Below are 19,050 nucleotides of genomic sequence, written 5' to 3'. Positions count from 1 at the left end.
ACTTCATGAAAAAAAGGAACAGTAAATCATGAAAAAATAACTTTTCAGACTGGGTGTGTGATTGAAAGTTATTGAAAATAATAAGGTTTATTTAAGGTTTATTTAAATATGTCCATGCATTTTTTTTTTTCATTTTAGATCTGTTGCACTATGAAAGTCACTAATACATCAAATGCACAAAGACGTATCCGTAGCTGGTCTCTCTTCAAGGATGCTGTTCAGTTCTCTGCCGTCTTTCCTGCAAGTTAATCCCATCAGGATTTCAATTTCACTTCTCTTTTAATTATCGCTTTCCCATTGACTATTTTAAAAGGGGAAGATTTTCTCAAATCCCACTTACTATAATTAGGGCTTATGTGCGGATAATGAAAATTGTAAAGGATCAAAGGTGGAATTCATATGTGGAGGGGCCTGTATCTGTTTAATTTCGTTGCTTGCGGTGTCATTCAGAGATTGGTATGTAAAACGGAGTGCCGCTATAATTATGTAAATAAAAAAATTAACTGGCCGCCTAAATTTAATGCTTCTAAACTATCAGTGGCACTATATTTTTCTCCAAAGAACCATCTGATACTGGCAGTTTACCCTGATTTAAAAGGCTGTGTTTGACAACAGGCTTGTTAGCTTGTGCCACCTAGTGGATTAGCACCTTCCTCGTGGACATGATGTTACAAGATCTAATAACAAACCATTGATTTGCTCCCCTGACAGTCTCACTGATTGGAAATTTTGCTGTATTTAAACTTCATAGGTGCTAAATAAGGATCTAGCATCTGCTAACAGTGGATGCGAATGCAATCCGTCTCTTTGGTAAGCATGTGAGTGCTAAGCAAGACACTTAATGTAAATCTATTTCTCAAGCAGCTGTGCATGAGAAATAGCACTGTTGGTTTTTTTTCAAGTCCATGCGACCCATCCATTTTTCTATCTTTGAATTGCACAAACATATGCAAAGCAGTAATAGTCACATTGCAACACACACCTACCCGCACACACCTCTGTCACACTGATGTCAAAACATGTCACGCTCTTCCCCACGCTGTTGTGTCACAGCAGACAGAGAGTGCCATCGGGAGTTAAGCATGTCAATAAGCCCCTACCATTGATCAAGACACTTAGTGAACAGCTTATAACCCCCCCGGCGCAGGTGCCTAGATAGATCATTCCTCTGATCCAACTTAATTGAGGAAAATGCAATAGCAGGGGGAGGAGGTAGGGGAGTCTGAACTCCAATCATGACATAGAGAAATGTGATCTCATTAAAAGCGATATACATAATTTAGCAGGTATAATGCAGCTGCTTCGTAAGGATTTCCCTAACGTTTTATTAGACAATAGTGTTTTACGGTGGACTCCAGTGTTCCTTTTAAAAGCGCTCATCAAGACCATTCCCTTTTAAATAAGTGGATCATATAGCAACATAAATTATCTCGAAATGAGTCATAGGTCTGAGGTAACAGACAGGAGGAGCACACAATATAGCAAAATAAAGGCAATTAAAATATGCGTTCATTATGTGTCACTTGGTACAAAGTATATTTACTGTATGCGTTTGGCAGGCACTAATGCATTTTTTAGTATGGCATTGAACCTTGGCATTGCAAATGCCATGCTCTGCCAGTTCAGCAACAGCAGTAACTTGCCAACTTGGTAAATGGCAACAAGGACAACATGTTGCGTGATAAGCCATCATCCTTGAAAACCATCAAAAAATACTCTGTGAAGTCAAATAAATGGGGTAATAATTAAATACAGGTTCTCTTGCAGCACATGTTTTGTGCCGAGCAGCTTGTTTTGTGCGGTCGATTATGGGGTGTCAAGAGCTGTCAAGACCCATCAAAATTCAAGCCACGTTTACTGTAGAAACCAAAATGATCAACTTTTCTGTCAACAATACCATGGTTATAATATTAAGGACATGCTTGTATTGGGTCACCAGCCAATGTCAAATGCAAAACCACTGCGCTCCAGTGTTTATTCAAAACGACTCAACTACAAACTAATCGTTTCCTATTACGTAAATAAGACGTTTATACACCCTATAATTTGGCAGATCCGATGCATTGACTTCTCTAAACGCAGTTGCTACTGGGCGGCCTGCCTTCTCAAAATACACAATGAATAATGAATGCTTCATCTCATGTTTTACTGTAAGTTTACGTTTCTGTCATATCAGCCGTGCCCTCGTATCCCTCACGTTAAATCCTTCGTGACTAAAAAAGATGCTGTGATGTCTCTGACTCTTTGGGAGTCAGGATGTGGGAGGTGCCCACCCCGTGCCACTCGGAGCAGCGCGAGGCTCAGTGCTGATGCGTGAATCAGCGGGGACCGCGCGAGGATAGCGCAATATATCCAGTTTAACGGCGGCGCGCGCATATTTGCCCACTGAGCGTCAGATTCGGAGATTCGGGCTGTTTTATTCAGGCAACCGGGAAGATTTGGTTCCGCTCCGATGCTCGGTTCAGTGAGTGTCTCACAGTGAGCCTGAGGAAAGGAAGGGTACTCGATGTATCATAGTAAGTGCGTCTTTACTTATCGGCTGTGCGTTGCTCTGTACTTAGAGACCTATTAGACTGATGTCGGGTTTATAATGTTGTACTTCATCTAACGAAGGCTATGATATCTGGAGAGTGAGTATGATGCTGCTCGTTTCGGGGTTTTTTTTACGGCTGGCGACACGTTTTCCTGAGTCCTTTACTTGGAGAAGGGACAGACCCCTTACTTTGACGTGTCTCTATTTCATCTGTGTGCACTACGACAACCAAACCGCTGACGACAAATGCGTTTTTATATCATTAGCAGTAGTAGAATTATCACCAGTTGAAGTGACAATGTAAACATAACATGTAGCTGTTATATATTCCAAAGCCTTTTCGTAACCATAGTTTTACTACAAATACAACGGTGAAACTGTGGTTATAGTAACGAGACCTAGTAAATTTGCTTCTACTATGCTTTTATTACAAATTGACTATGGTTACTTTAATAGTACTTACAGCATATATGTCATAGTATAGTAATTTAGCGTGTTTTATTTTCTTCAGACTAGAAATTCATGCAATGCAACGATGTTGTTTCTTTTGTCACAAAGCCAAGTGAAAGTGACACGCTTCTTGATGTATGCAGGTTAAATCATCATCTCTGTTGACTTTTCAAACCTCGAACTCGAATTGATTTTACTTACCGAAACCGCCCGTGATGGGTTGCGTACAGAGCGCATTAACGTCAGGACGGGTGTGCATTACCGACGCTTACAGACATGTTGCGCTGGGGTTAATGATCTGATATGCCCTGAGTTTGATTCGGTTAGAGAGCCCCATGTTGGAGACTGGAGCCGCCACAGATGTTTATTAAACCCCTCCATCGCTTAATCCGGCTGGATTTTCTGATTATTGCTGTCCAGCACTTCCATAAACCACTCAGAATTTATTTATTTATTTCCCTTGCTTTGCTGCATGAAATGTTAAAGTCATAACTTTCTTTTATTTGCTATTCAGTTTGTTATTAAAATGTTGTCAGTGCTGTTTGGGTGTTGTTGAGATCAGAGTCCTAAATAACATTGAACTGTGCATAGACACTGTGCATAGACACTGTGCATGAGGTTGCATAGTGTAGATTTATCAGGCATACGTCGCTCACAGTCTGCAGCTCCCAGGGTTGGTACCAATCTCATCTCATCCGGTGGCCAAGCAGATGAGGTTTTATGTGGATCATATTTAAATGTTAATCACTGGTCAGGTTGTCAACCCAGGATATGATGTATACCATTATCTTTGGCCCACATTATATAATTCCCGCTTTTCCTTTTTAAGCGACCTGTTTTTTTACAACATTTGCAAAAGTTAAAGGGATTACATCATTTACTCACCTTCGAGTTGTTCCAAATCTGTATACATTTCTTTGTTCTGATGAACACAGAGAAAGATATTTGGAAGAATGTTTTATAACCAAACAGATCTTGCCTTCCATTGACTCCCATAGTAGGAAAAAATACTTTATCATAAAAGTTGAACACAAAAGAAGACATTTTGAAGAATGTAGGACAGCAAACAGTTCTGGGGCACTTTTGACTACCGTTGTATTTTTTCCTACTATGGTAGTCAATGGGGGGGCAAAATCTGTCTGTTTTAAGCCATCTTCCAAATATATGTCTCTGTGTTTCTTCAGAACAAAGAAATGTATGCGGATTTGGAACAACTCGAAGGTGAGTAAATTATGACAGAATTTTCATTTTTGGGTGAAGTATCCCTTTAAGCGTGACTGCATGCAAACACGATTTTTTATAACACAGTATATCATATCAGACTAACATCTATTGTCAAAACACCACTAATGGGAAAATATGATTTGTTATTTTGGGTAATTATTTATTGGCATTGTGTAAAGTGCACTAAGTCATCTGATATACTATGTGGACTGGACAAAAATAGTTATCAGTGTTCAGTGTTACGTCAAGAAGAAAGGAAGAGGGCAAGAGACATAGCCAGAGATAGAGAGAGAGGGAGAAAGTGTTTCATGCAAAAAGTGCAGCAGCGTACCGACCTGTCAAAAGTGATGTAGTACAAGTGACATTAAAAAGATTCCAGGGTGGTTGCGTTTAATTTAATCGGATAGTTTCTGCTGGGGGAAGTATAGATGAACCGTATCCAAAAGGACACTTCTGTATAATGTATACGTTTTGTCTGTCTATGAAAAGTTGTATAGCAAAGTAGTACGTACTCACTCCAAACCTCCGTCATTGTGTGAGATTTTGTGGTTCATGTCTGTTTAATGAGGGTTAAAAAAATGTTTCAGACGTTTCGTTTTATTTACAGATCATTTTAATTGGCAACAAACCCGTAAGGAAGACTAATAAATAAAACTTGGTGACGTTAATCGTAACATTAAGAAGTGGCTGTGATACCTCCGATTATATTTTTGTGAAAATATTACTTATAATTCAACTCTCAGCTTTAACAAGAAGCATGCAAATCTGAGGCACGTTCTGTCATAAATACGAATCGGAGAATCGGTACATACCGTGTTATTAGTTACGTTTTGCTTAGTTCCTCGTATTTTTGAGTTCTCATTTTGAGCTTTATGCAATACCGCTTTCTTCAGGGACCTACAGACTCCCTAAGGACCTCTCTGTTGTCACAGTATCCTCCTAAGTGACTACAACTTTTACGTCAACATAGACGAATGCTTAGTGGGCGGCCCGGATGAAAAGGCAAAAGAGGCGTAACTGGGAATTCAAGTGCAATGAATGCAGCTGGGCGCTCCCCGGTCAAGCAAAGCAGCATTTTGGAAACGAGTCCTGTGAAGTGCGTTAGCGTCTCGTCTAGCGTCTCTCCTCTCTCACTGACTGCAAACCAGGGTAAAGCCCGGCAAATAAAGACAAATGTTCTGTGTGGCCCGCCTTGCCTCCTCCAGTAAAATACTCCTCTTTATGTGCTCCCCTCGAGTTGGTTTTATAAAGCAAACAGCGGCATGCTTTTTTCAAAGCATTATTATGCGCAGAAAGGCTGCGGACCCACGATACTTCTTTTGCCTCCACGCATGCAGGGACTTGTAAGCCTCTTGTGTTGTATTAAGATGATTTTTTCCCCATCCAGCCGTCGAGTCTCCAAGTCACATTCTTTTTTCCCCTCCACCCCCTTCTTGCTTTTTATCGTGAGGCAGTCGGTGTCTTAGCACCAGCATATTCTGAATGCTTTTGACACCTCTTTGCTACAGAATTATTTGCATGTTTGCCAGGCATTGAAATCGATCCAGGTGACATAGCAGATCAAAGGCGTGTGTACTGACAGCAGTGTACTAATGGATCTAAGATGGCTGTCAATTAGGAAAAACAATCCCTCTGGTGCTGGGAATTATTATATCTCGGCTTGCTTTGTTGAGTGTGTGAAAAGGGTATATTGAATGCGCCGCACATCCTTACAGTCTCGATGCATTGGGTCAGATGGTTTATTTATAGTCTTCCCGAGGCCCGCAGTAGCATTGTCGGCTAAAAGGGCAAAGGAATCGAAGACATTCGGTCTGCTATATCTCATAGGCAGATCTGTGAACTTTTGCTTGTTGTTCGTACTAACGCGTCATGTTCCACATTGGCCTGAGGTTTAGGAAAGCTGACAGCACAATATAAGTCTCTTTCACACTATTGCACCTTTTTTAAGGGTTCAGGACCGTAACTGAGGAACTGTTACTTCAAAGCTGTATTGTTGCCACGATGAGATCAGACCCACAATAGAGTGTTTCGTGAGAAATTGCTTTGAAGAAACTGACCGATTTTTGAAGACAGGTGAAAATGGAGGGTTAGGAATAGTTATATAGTTGTTTTTTGTCACATTTTTTAGTTCTTAACTTTGTCACAATGAATTACCGTTTCAGTGTTAAAAAAATCAAATCCGTGGGGCTGTTTTTGTGTACGGGGTACAACATGCCTGCGCGCCTCAGTGTAAAGCAAATGTTTGGGCGAATATGCAAAATACTGGGTGGTGTGGATACACCCAGTGTTCAGTCAGCATGCTTGCAGAAATCCCATTAAAACAGCACTTTTCTTTTATTCTGCTGTTATTCCTGCCACTTAATGTCTCCGAGCTGTATTTTTGAGCTCGGTAGTAATGTAACGATCCTCATACATGATTGCAAGTAGACTTGTCACAAACAGAACTATCATTCATTTTAATAACAGCGCCGTTGTGCCTTTTTTATTATGCCTTAATGTCCAGTTATGGGAATGGACTTGTGAACGGCTTTTGTTTTAGACAATTTCACAGAGCTGCAGACACATTAAAATATATCTATTTTATTTTGGGATTGACGGCCGTAGCAAATTCGCCTCTTTTTTTGTGGATGGAACATTTTGTAATTGGGTTACAGTGGCAGTACTATGGTACAGTGAGGGTATCAGATGGTATATTACCACAGTATGTAAGGTTCTAATATTTAAAGGGATAGTTCACCCATTTACTCACCCTCTTGTCATGTTGTCACACAAAAGAAGATATTTTGAAGAATGTTGGTAACCGAACAATGGTGGTACCCATTGACTTGCATTGGTTTTGTGTCTATACAATGTTCGGTTACCAACATTCTTCAAAATATCTTCTTTTGTGTTCTGCAGAAGAAAGAAAGTCATACAGGTTTGAAATGACAGGAGAGTGAGTAAATGATAACATCATTTTCATTTTAAAGGAGTAGTTCACTTCAAAATTGGCCCCCATTCACTTTCCATAGTAATTTTTATTCCTACTATGGAAAGTCAGTGGGGGCAAATTTTGAAGTGAACTACTCCTTTAAGTAGTAGTATTGCATGGTATATGCATTTAAAAACACAACATATTATAATAGATGTTGTGCTTTTTCTATAGTGCAGTGATTAGTGCATTCTGATATATGTACAGTAAATTAATAAATAATGCTAATTTAGGAAGGTAAGTAACTGAAGGATGATTGAACAACAAACACATCTGTCTCTAATAACCGTTGCTTTGGAATTAGTTCAAATCCACTGAACTGTTATTCTTATGTGCCGTTTCTAAATGTGTTACAGACCTATTGTCTATTGTTGCTTATGCAATCATGGTGCAACATGGTTTTACCTTTGGGAATACGGCTAATTGTGGGTTTCATTAGAGAAGCATAACATGATAAGACAGTTACGGAACAATTGGCTCTGTGATGCCGGCTGCATTATTTACCATTAATATTTTCCCTTACAGTTCTTCCCTTCAGTAAACCAAGGTGCCAGATAGAGGCGGCTTACATGATGTGTGTTCATAATGGGCATGATGGGCAAATTGTTTAATCAGCAAAGTGCTGCCCCAAACCACATGGGTGTGTTTTCGAGTGTTTATGGGAAATCTACTCTATGACAGTCTTCAGGGGAGTTCGGTGCTAAAAATGTTCTGCTACTTTTTTACTTTGGAAAACAGACAAGAGGCTTCTGTCCGTGTGGAATAGACTGGGAGGGATGAAAGTTTGGTAAGATGAGTGCTGAATTCCAGTGGTCCTCTGGGAGATGTCATGATGTAACATTTTAAAAAAGTTAGAAAACTGATCTCAAATAGGCCAGGGTAGTGTTAAAACAATAGACAGAATATACATAATTTTTGTGTTCGCCATTAAAAAAAACAATTATAATAACTGTATAGTTATTATCATTATAATAGCTGTTTGGTCAAATATTAATTTAAAGGTCCATTGCTCAACAGCTCACTCCACCGCTCACCCCTCCCTTTCGAAGCATTACGGCGGCTGACACAGAACTAAGATGTCGTCGCGTTTTTGCTTCTTTGCCGAAGGAGATGACTTATTTATGAAACACGTTGTGTAGAGCAGCTTGTCTATTTAGGGCTACTGTATGTATGTAGATAGAAGTAGCTCATTCTAGGAAATAAAAACATAACGCTTCATTATGTAAGGTCTTTATGCATCTCTGAAGACGTGTATATTATATTGCATTTCTGTCAATAGATCCTCCAAAAAATTACATGGTTATATGGTCATAACACACACACACTATACAGTAAATGTATTCTATTAGACTAATTATGCATTGTTGCCCAGTGTTGTACTGTAGATATGGTTCACTGTTATATAGCTTGCTCCATTAGTGTTTAATGCGTTTGAGATAGAAAGCATGAACGACATTATGACCCATCGTTTTTTACTTTACTGCCCCTCTTATTTATCTGTCATATGAAAAAGAACTGTTCAATAAACTGCTTATTGTAATTGAACTGCAGTGATTGGTTATAAAACAAATCTTCATTGCTTATTGATGTGGAACTGAGAGAACAGTTATGTAGAATTCAAATGTATTTCTTCCATTAGATATTGATTAGATGTTAGATTGGGTCCTTCATTGCTCATATCAAACCTGGAATATTACAGTCATATTTCATATAACCTCATAGGACAGAGGGCTATATGACATAGTCCAGAGAAATGCATCTTCCTTCAAATTGTTGCTTAAAACTATTTGTGAGCATTTCCAATGTCACGTTTTCACCTAGAGCACTTCAATGATCAGTGTTGGGCAAGTTACTCTGGAAATGTAATTAAATTACTGATTACTCCTTTTAAAAGTAATCAAGTTACTGGTCTGATTACTTTATTTCAAAAGTAATTAGTTACACTACTCGTTACATTACTACCCCCCACCCCTCAAAAACACAAAATAACCTCTTTAGCCTTCTCAAGACTAAACTTTACTGGGAAGTGCATACTCTACTCTATCTCGTCTTTAATTCTTTTAACACATTCTTTCTGCTTATTCCATACTAAAGCCTGTCATAAATCATAATAATAATTAAACTCTGTGACATTTTAACTTAAAACATTTTTTCATATGTTAACTAGTATTTCTAAACCTGCATACTCCATAATGTAAAAAGTCTCTCCTTAGTTTCTTTTAACTTGTATATCTTAACTAGTGCTTCTGCATATTTCTATGATGATTTCTTCGTCATTTAACAAATATAACAACGTTAGAGCAGCAAAAACTAGTCTGACAAATCATAACATGTTACTAATAGCAGCCTGGCACTCGACAATAGAAGTTGATTCATTTCTCTCCGTGCCCGGTGACGTTACTTTCTCCAGAAGTTTAACCGCGCTGTACTGCCCTTTCAGGTTGTTTTTTGCGGGAGAGAGGGTTTTGCCTACCTCCACATGACCGACAACGCACAACAATGTTCTTGCCTTTAACAGAAATAAACTGAAAATAATGATTGTATTTCCAGCTACAGAACGCATACGTTTCTCTCTCCATGCTGAGTTTGTTTTCGCTGGTAGTACCAAAGATTGTCTTGTGATAGGGAGATGTATGGGTCTGTAATACTTACAATTGGAGCATAAAGGCTAACATCGATCACAAGAGTCACCTCAGCCAATCATATCCGGTGTCTAGTCTCCTTGCCTGCGTTACACGTGGCGATAGCATTGGCCGTTACAAGTTTTTAGCTTAAGGTGGCAGGCTTTCCATGGAGTGGCTTTGGTACTACTTCCCACGCAGGCGCGTTTCAGTTTGATGACAGGCAGGCATCCAGACTTTGAAAAAGCTATTTCGCTTTTTACAATTTAAATGATAAAACGATACAACAGCAACGATGTAACGCAGCTGTAACGTATAGTTACCTGGGCTTGGAACTATAATCTAATTACTATTTTAGGAATTTATTGTGTTGTGGTGGTACATTTTACAAGTATTACCATGCTTTAGTTACAATATATACAATAAAATATGCAGATGCACTACAGCTCCCCCTAGTGTCTTCTATAGAGATGTGCAATAATTGCGATGATCTGAAACCATCGCGATGAAGTCAAACAATCGCGATGAGACGATTATTTAATAATCATGACAGCCCTAGTACTACTATAAATTGTAACCGTCTTCTTTGGTTATGCGGTACCCCTGCCATTGTGTGTCCTCGCACGACTTCTCAGACGTGAGAGATTACTCCAATTTTCTGAACACCTCTGACAAATTGTTGCTCTGAAGCAATATTCAGGCCTTCACATCTTACCGGCAATAGAAACGTGGCACCTTTTACTCCAAAATACATAATTTTTGGCTCTCAAAAAATATGTTTCGAAGGCCCAAGGCAATTCTCCCGATAACTCAGGTTTGAGAAGTAGCAGGCCAGTTCTACCCCTAAAAAAGCTTTGAATTATATTACCATGTTGGATTGGCTGTCTCCTCATCTTAGTTGGCCAGATAAGTCGCCTTGATGTGAATTGTAGTCGGGCCATAATAATGTATCAGCAGTTGATCTGACAGATTTGACGGTCTGACAGAGAGCCACAGAGCATTTCTTTATCACGCATGGGATCCAGGGCTTGAGTTTTCTAAAACCAACAATTTAGACAAGCTGTGCAAAAATGACATTTAAAAAATGCATTGTCTCTGAGGGTGGAAATGATGGACTGATGCTTGAATGTAGGCCACTATCTTGCAGAAAAGTGAGTGTGCCTATCAAAAGCGTTGAGTCTTTATATAACAAGTGCCCTTTCCGAGACACATATGAGTACTTTCTGCCTAAATGTTACGGTAGGCTGCTGCAGAATATATGAATGGTACAGATGGCATACGGTATGTACTTTATGTATGCATACATCCACTACATACAGTGTGGTTTTTAAATTAAATTAAACTTGCACTTGAATAAACAATGCTTGCAATGGTTTAATCAGAATTTTGGGTTACATACAAGAAATGTTGAGTTTATATGAACCCAGCATTGAGGCAGAATGTACAAACCCAACTTTTGGGTGCAATTAACCCATTTAGGGCTGGTTTCGCGGACGGGGTTTTAGCCTAATCCCAGACTACTTTATACATGAGTGGCATCTTGATCGAAAACAACTTGCACTTGCATATCTTAAAATATATCAGTGCGATTGTTTTGTCTCAAGATGCACACTGTAATGTTTGTTTGTAAAGCATGTTTTTAAAAACGCCTTAAATATCCTAATTTAACTAGGCCTAGTCCTGGTTTAGACTAATCCCTGTCCGGGAAACCGCCCCATAATGTTTATATATGACCCAAAAATAAAATAAAATTACCCAGGTTTTTGGGCTAAAACAACCCAACATAGGTTAATGTATACCCCAACTAGGTTAATGTATACCCCAACTTAGGTTTTTTGACCCAACGCTGGGTTAAAATAACCCAAAATTTGTAGTGTTTTAAATTTATAATACTATTATGAAAAGCAGTTAAAAAATCTTCTTTGGAGTAAGGAGAATATTTTTAACAAACTTTTGTTAAAGGGGTCATATGATATGGCTAAAACGAATATTATAGTTGCATCGTGCATACACGATTTAAGGTTAAAAAATGCTGTATTTTCCACCTACCGTGCATGTTTGTATCTCCTCTTTGCCCCGCCTCTCTGCAACGCGCAGATTTTTTACAAAGCTCATCGCTCTGAAAAGCGAGGTGTGCTATGATTGGCCAGTTAATCAGTGCGTAGTGATTGGTCGAATACTGCAAGCATGTGGCAGAAATGTAACGCCTCTTACCATATTTGGAACATCAGGTTCCAAAGCAATTGTACTGATAGGTACACCCACCTTACTTGCGTATACATTTGGGCGGTCTTAGTCCAATCATACCACGAAGTGACGTAGATTTGTGGGGGTGTGGTTACACGAGGCGTTTCAGGCAGGTCTGGGTGAGCATTCACTTTTAGATAGAATGCATCTTTTGTTCCAACACTTTAATTTTTGCAATTTTGCGTGTCTAATACATGCATGGGCAACTTATAACACACCAAAGACACAGAAAAACACGTATTCCTGCCATATGACCCCTTTAACCTTACTTTACAAAAAAAAGGTGAAATGAGTCTTGCGACTTACATTTGTTACTATTGTGCCATTGTAAGGACATTTTATTATCTGGACATAAATTAAGTAGTTAAACTACTACAATATTAGGATGCTAAAATGCATTGCAATAAATGCTGAATGAAGAAGCATATCCAATATTGAAAAAATAGCAATACAAGATAATTATAAACATAAAAATAAACATGTATTAGTTATTTCAAAATGTACTGATGACATGTAGGAATATTCGAATAGCTCTGAATCATATACACATCTCTTTTGAAATAATGTCTATAGAATAAGCATCGTAATCTCAAAGTTTTGCATTTTAAAAGTGATTATTATGTATTTTTGTATCATTACGTTCTGTCACAAAAGAACAGGATTGTTTTGCATTGGTTTGGGCAGTCTGACTGGCAAACATCTCTCAGAAACAAGGCTGCCTTCTATAAGACCCCTGTAAGTGATTAGCCAATCCGGCTCATCAGTGACTCAGTGCTAAAGAGTTTGAGAGGCACAAGAATTGGTATTGTTCCTGTGATTATGATGATATCATGGTGCTGGTGTTAAGCTGTTTATCGCTCAAGGCTTGTGCTGTAATTTTTCTTCGGCTGTGTGTTTTAAAGAGACAGTTCACTTAAAAATGAAGACAGAATTTTCTCATACCAAGTGCATTTATGTGGTTGTGGTGCACAGAATGTCACAGTTTCAGAAGCATTTGTTTGTGATGTGTTGTGAAAGTGATATCGCTCGATGTTGCGTGTGTGACAATAATGTAAAGTTAGATATGCAGTGTGAGTCTAGGACATAAAGAAGCATTACTTTTAGTGTTGCGTCACTGCAAATGAAAGTTACCAATCTGTTACAATCTTTCTAGCTGTTTCTACGTGCAGCCAGTGCCAATTTTATGTTTACTATTACTAACTCTCGTGAATGTGTTTTTGCAGCATAACAATATACTTCATGTAATCCTATAGTTATATTGTATCATGTTTATCAAGATAGAAAATATATGAAAAGACTGCCTTTTTTATTGGTATTAAAATAGTATAGACTTATCTTGGATTTATCAACACACAGCACATTGAAAGCATAACCTTTTCACATGCATAATATTTCTGGTTATTCAAATCCAAACACATATTACTGTACATCAAATAGTCACAATGGACATAAAGCCTAACAATTCATATGACAGAAAATGATGACTTATAAATGATCTGCTTTGACAGTTTTTTTTAATTGACCATTATTTTTACCAATAACTTTGTATTGTAGGATAATACATTTAGTTATTAGGTTATATTCTCTGCATGTGTTCATCTATTCAGTTTGCTCTTTTTAAAGGGGTCATATGGCGTGAATACATGTTTTTCTGTTTCTTTGGTGTGTTATAAATTGCCCATGCATGTATTAGACACGTAAAATTGCAAAAATTAAAGTGTCGGAACAAAAGATGCATTCTATCTAAAAGCGAATGCTCACCCAGACCTGTCTGAAACACCTCGTGTAGCCACACCCCCACGAATCTACGTCATTTCGTGGTATGATTTGACTAAGACCGCCCAAATCTATACGCAAGTAAGGTGGGCGTACTTGTAAATCTCATTGTATCGTCGCCGCCGCAGCCATGTCGTGGAGACGCTGTGTGTTTCGTTGCGAAAAGAAAGCCTCTTTGTTTGCCCTTCCAAAAGATGAGACAACTAAAAACGAAAGGTTACATTTTATTTACAATACTGTTCCAGAACAGTACAATCTGAATATTCAAGTGTGTGCAGCGCATTTCACAGATGATCGCTTCATGAACCTGGGAGAGATCAAGGCCGGCTGTGCACGAATGCTTTTGTTAAAAAGTGGGGCAATTTCAACTATTACAACTTCGCAAGGACAGTCTGGCGCTTCAGATTCGCAGCCTGTAATTTCATTGTAAAAGACTTTGTTACGGTCTAACGCGAGTTGAGTTTGTCGTGTGTTTGTAGCGCATGTTGTTTCTTTGTGTGATCTGCAAATGCAGACACGCTGGCAACGTGAAAAAAGATATATTCCAACTAGTGGCAACAAATGTCGTGTTTATAATGGGGTTTATTGTCTTTGTTGAGTCGCGATGAGACATGGCGTAACACTGGTTGATCACTAACGGCAAATCTTTATAACATCGTATATAAAAGGTAAAACAGTTAGCTATAGTTTTTAACTATTTAACATAATATATTTTTTAAAAACCTTACCAATCATTTACATCCTGATCAAGTCGCGCTGGCAAAGTTGATGTATCGGCTTGATCATCTTCATTTTCCGGATCAGATTCGGGCTCGATTTGATAAGGAATGTATTTTATCTCCTGTCGGTACAATTGCTTGGGAACGATTTGGGATGATGTTCCGAATATGGAAAGAGGCGTTACATTTCCGTCACACGCTTGCAGTATTCGACCAATCACTACGCACTGGTTAACTGGCCAATCATAGCACACCTCGCTTTTCAGAGCGATGAGCTTTGTAAAAAATCCGCTCGTTTCAGATGAGGCGGGGCAAAGAGGAGATACAAACATGCACGGTATGTGGAAAATACAGCGTTTTTAACCTTAAATCGTGTATACACATTGCATTACATCTAAAACAAACGATAGTATTCGTTTCAACCCTGTCATATCACCCCTTTAAATAAATAAAATCATGGAAAAACATCAGGTTTAACATAAAATATAGAAATCACATGATCACAGTTCTGACAGATCTAGCTTTCCAAAGCTTTTGTTACAAATATTATTATGTGAATATAAATTGTGTGTTATGTTGTCTGTGTCATTTATATTGTTCTGAATGATATTCTGTATATCTGCTCGCAGATAAAAGAAAGGACAGGTGTGTTACCGCTGTGTAATTATTCACACACGAATGCAAATGTCAGTTTTCTAAAATAAAACGTCCCCATTCGAACATACACTCAGTATGCAAAATGCACTAAACTTGTGTAACTTTAGGTCACAAGTCACATGACTTTCTTGTGTCCGCTATTTTCCTTTTTTACTGCCGTGATGTTGTCACACTTTCTAATAGCATTGCAGACAAAGTCAAAGTTTGTTATGCCCAAAATCCCTCACTTCCAACATCAAAGTGTTCCAGTCAACTTAATATTAGTCAAATACAATGCACTGCTATTTGATATCTTTGTAGCTCATTGACAAAATTTGGTAACTGGTAGTAATGATAAGGTGACAGCAGGAATTGTTTTAAAACTTTTAATGTGCTACTTTTGGTTTATTATGATGAAGCTATGATTGTGAACAAAAAAAAGTGAGCCTTCGCGTCGCTGATATAAGTCGAATGAAACATATTTAAAGATGTGTTTGTTTACATAAATCAGTATAATAAACGGATGAGTCACGATAAATAAGTGCGCATGATTCAGTGTTAGTAAATTAAAATATGAAAAGCTTCAGGAAGAAAGATGCACGCTGTGATTCTCATACATCTTTTTGTTGTAACATAATAAGGTGTTTGCAAAAAAACGTATCATTATTCTGAGACATTGATAGAAAATGTTTAAACATCTCAATCCGTTTTGAGATTGTGGTAGCATAGCGATGTTAACACTGCTTTTGTATTTTCATGTAATTTGGTTTAAAGGAAAACCTAATTGATTCAAGCCCTCATTTAACCTTGTATTGATGCCAGTACTGTATGAGCTCTGACTCTGACCTCACCGTAAATGTGAGGTTTCATTCTATGACCTCATTGCGTTAAGCTTAATAAATGTTCATTATGATTGCTTGGTGTTTTCTGCAGATCTGTGGCACGGTTTCTGTAGACTTGCAGCGTATTAGTTGTGGATTTATTGTTGTCAGCTGAAGATTCTGTTATGGCAAATAGTGTCCAGTGCACCAGAACTCAGCCTTGGGCATTTGTCAGCTGTCGATGTGAGATCTTGTTTGGTAGTTAAGGCACACTGACTGCAATTTCACACTTCTGGGCTACCACTCATAAATCTTGCAGTACAATTGAAATTATGATGGTACTGTATATCTTTAGAGTTAATGAATTTTATTTTGTATTTATGGTGTATTTCCTGTTTTTGTGTTTTCAAATGAAGTCATTTTTGTCCCTAAAAAACATGCTGTATAAATAGTGCTTAAACATAAGATAAACATTAGCCCAACACTGTAAAAAGCGAATATGAGGAATAGTGAGAAATGTGAATATGTCCTTGTCCCACAAATCTTTCTTTTACTTTTTAAGGAAATATTTATTGCATTTGATGGCATTCTAGTTGTGTTTCATTTAAGTATCAACTTAACCTAAAATGAAGAGAAATAAACAAGAAACATTTCATAAAAAAGTTCTACTTACTTAAATATTTTAAGTTCCTGAAACACTTGAGTAAAGTATAATGATTATTTTTGATTAACTTGAAGTTTTGACTAAAACTCAAAAAGTTGATTTGCTACTTGTTCAATTTACTTAATTTAAACATGTTAATTCAACACAATTGGTCAAGAAGGATTTCCAATTCCCAGCATGCTTTGCGTCAGACTGCATTAGGAGAGTAAATTAAAAAAATATATGATTATTTTATGTTTTTAGTAAAGTTAAAGACTTGTTAGTGTTTAATGTTCACTTCTCTTAGATATTTAGAAGAGTTTGACATATTTTTCAGTTTTGTGGTTACCATTGTTTAGAAGAGTGGTGCATGTGCTTAGGCTCTGCGAAGCTACATTTGACCTGCAACGTGTTATGTTACCAGTGAGCAGTGACTGTGATAATGCCAGTTCTGAGATCAGTCTCTTCTTGCTCATTTTGGGTTGCATAAATCAAGGTATTTGATTTATGCATATTAAGACTAAGAAATATGTTAAATAAAGAAACTGAAATAATTTAGTTAAGTTAACTTAAAAATGCAGTTTAGGTGTACTTATTTGTTTAAGTTCTGTCTACTTAAATTCATAAAAAGGATCAATTAAATATTTAAGTCGCACTTGCTAAGATTTGGTAAGAACTTTAACTTAACAGTAATCACAATTTGAAAGTTCTGCTTACTTAAACCAAGAACCTCTAAAACTCTAAACGTTTGAGTATTGCCAACTTATCCGGGTTTACAGTGTATGAGACAATTGTTTGAATACATTAAGGGTATGAAGCTGTAAAATAAATGTAGATTGTATAGGCAAAACAATCTGGATTTGGTTATATGATGGGAAATGTTTAAGTTCATATTGAAATCTTCACTAATATTGACTTGGCAAATCTGAGCTCATGTTTGTGACATTGTCGAAATATCTTCTGAAACAAAAAACTTTTTGTCAGGAGAAACATCCGAGCCTTAAGCAAAATATGCCATTTGCTCTCCATTTAATCTCATTTATGTATAGGAGAAATATCCGAGTCATAAAAGAGATCGCATCTGTGTTTTTTTTCTGGACCTCTTCTTTCGTGGATTCATTCTGGTATGTAACATCCAATACTTGGGGAAGTATTGTTGAGTTTTAAGAGAAGAGAGAGTGGTTTGAGGGCCTGACAGTACAGTATAGAGGAGAGCAAAAAAAGGCTGAAACCTTCACCAGCAAATCCTATTTTACTCCCCACATTGTAGGGAGATTGGCAAAGACAGAGTGCCTGAGCCATGAAGGTTACATCCAACACAGAGCTCAGCTTCAGAAAGAGGTAGTGGAAAGAATTTTGTGTGGCTTTGCGTTGCAAGCCGTAAGAAGACGTTTTAAGCCACTCTCTATATTTCACCCATTGCCTGCAGCCCCGTGGAGCGGCTGTTAGTTTTTTGTCCATATATTCCCTCGCCCATCTTGAGTGCTTGTCATTGATGCACCAATGCATGCCTGAGCTTTAGCACCCTGGGCTTCTTTCTCATTTAGAGAGAGGGATTTTCTGGTCCAAAAAAGCATGAAAGATGGAGGCATGTCACTTTAGCTGCATATACTGTACCCTTTTTGAAAACAACACAAAAAAGAAAAGAAACTCATTTTTGGTTTTTGAACACTCATGCAAAGTGCATTGATTAAAAGTGTGTTGTGTTCAGAAAATAAAACTGGATGTTCATCAGAGAGTAGATAACAGTTATCGAAAGTCCTACAATGTCTATACAATAACAAGTCGGTTTTGGAAAGTAAAGGAAAGCGTGGTAGTGTGTAAAGCTCGCGATGGAAGGGTTGCTTTAGCGATATTTATCCTGCATCACCGAATGATGCTGCTGTGACTTTCTCACCTCGGTTTGGAGGAAAAGCCTTTTTGTAACTTGTATATAGAAGTGACTCATTCAAATATCATTTAAAAAGATACGTTTGAACTTGGCAGTCGGTCACAAGACCTGTCAGAGCCAATGGCATCTGACATCATTAATAACTTTTGAGTGTTGGAATGATGACTTAAATTCAAGTGCAATTTCAGTGTTTGCATAAAGCTATCATATGGCATAATGGCAGTAGAACACCTGGCTTATAGGGGATGGATATGGATGTTTGTCATTTTTGGAGCCTGATAGTCGGAAAGAGCAGCATGTACATATTGCGAAATAATTAAAAGTAATGTTGTGTCCCAGATACATAATCATACAGATTTGGATTGGCATGAGAGTACGTAATTCATCACAATTTTCATTTCAACCCTAATAGCTACTTTAGCCCCGGGTAAAATACGATGCTCCAGTAGAATTTGGACTTGGATACAGAATGAAAATAATTCCACCTTTTCCATCAGTATGTGAACAAACAATAGTGA

The 19,050-nt window shown here is 37.8% G+C and overlaps 1 protein-coding gene across 3 annotated transcripts in view; it reads left to right on the top strand.

Annotated features, from left to right (window-relative positions):
- The first annotated feature begins 2,288 nt into the window (after nucleotides 1-2,288).
- Nucleotides 2,289-19,050, top strand: part of cntn4 (contactin 4) — a 133,226-nt gene continuing 116,464 nt past the window's right edge. For all 3 annotated transcript variants that reach the window (XM_057338898.1, XM_057338897.1, XM_057338896.1), the window contains exon 1: nucleotides 2,289-2,516. The gene's annotated coding sequence lies outside the window, so the exon portion shown is untranslated. The remainder of the gene's footprint in view (nucleotides 2,517-19,050) is intronic.

This window comes from Triplophysa rosa, linkage group LG7 (genome assembly GCF_024868665.1).
Source record: "Triplophysa rosa linkage group LG7, Trosa_1v2, whole genome shotgun sequence".
NCBI classification, from domain to species: Eukaryota; Metazoa; Chordata; class Actinopteri; order Cypriniformes; family Nemacheilidae; genus Triplophysa; species Triplophysa rosa.
The sequence above is the reverse complement of the archived record's forward strand: the minus strand, read 5'-3'. Positions and strand labels throughout refer to the sequence as shown.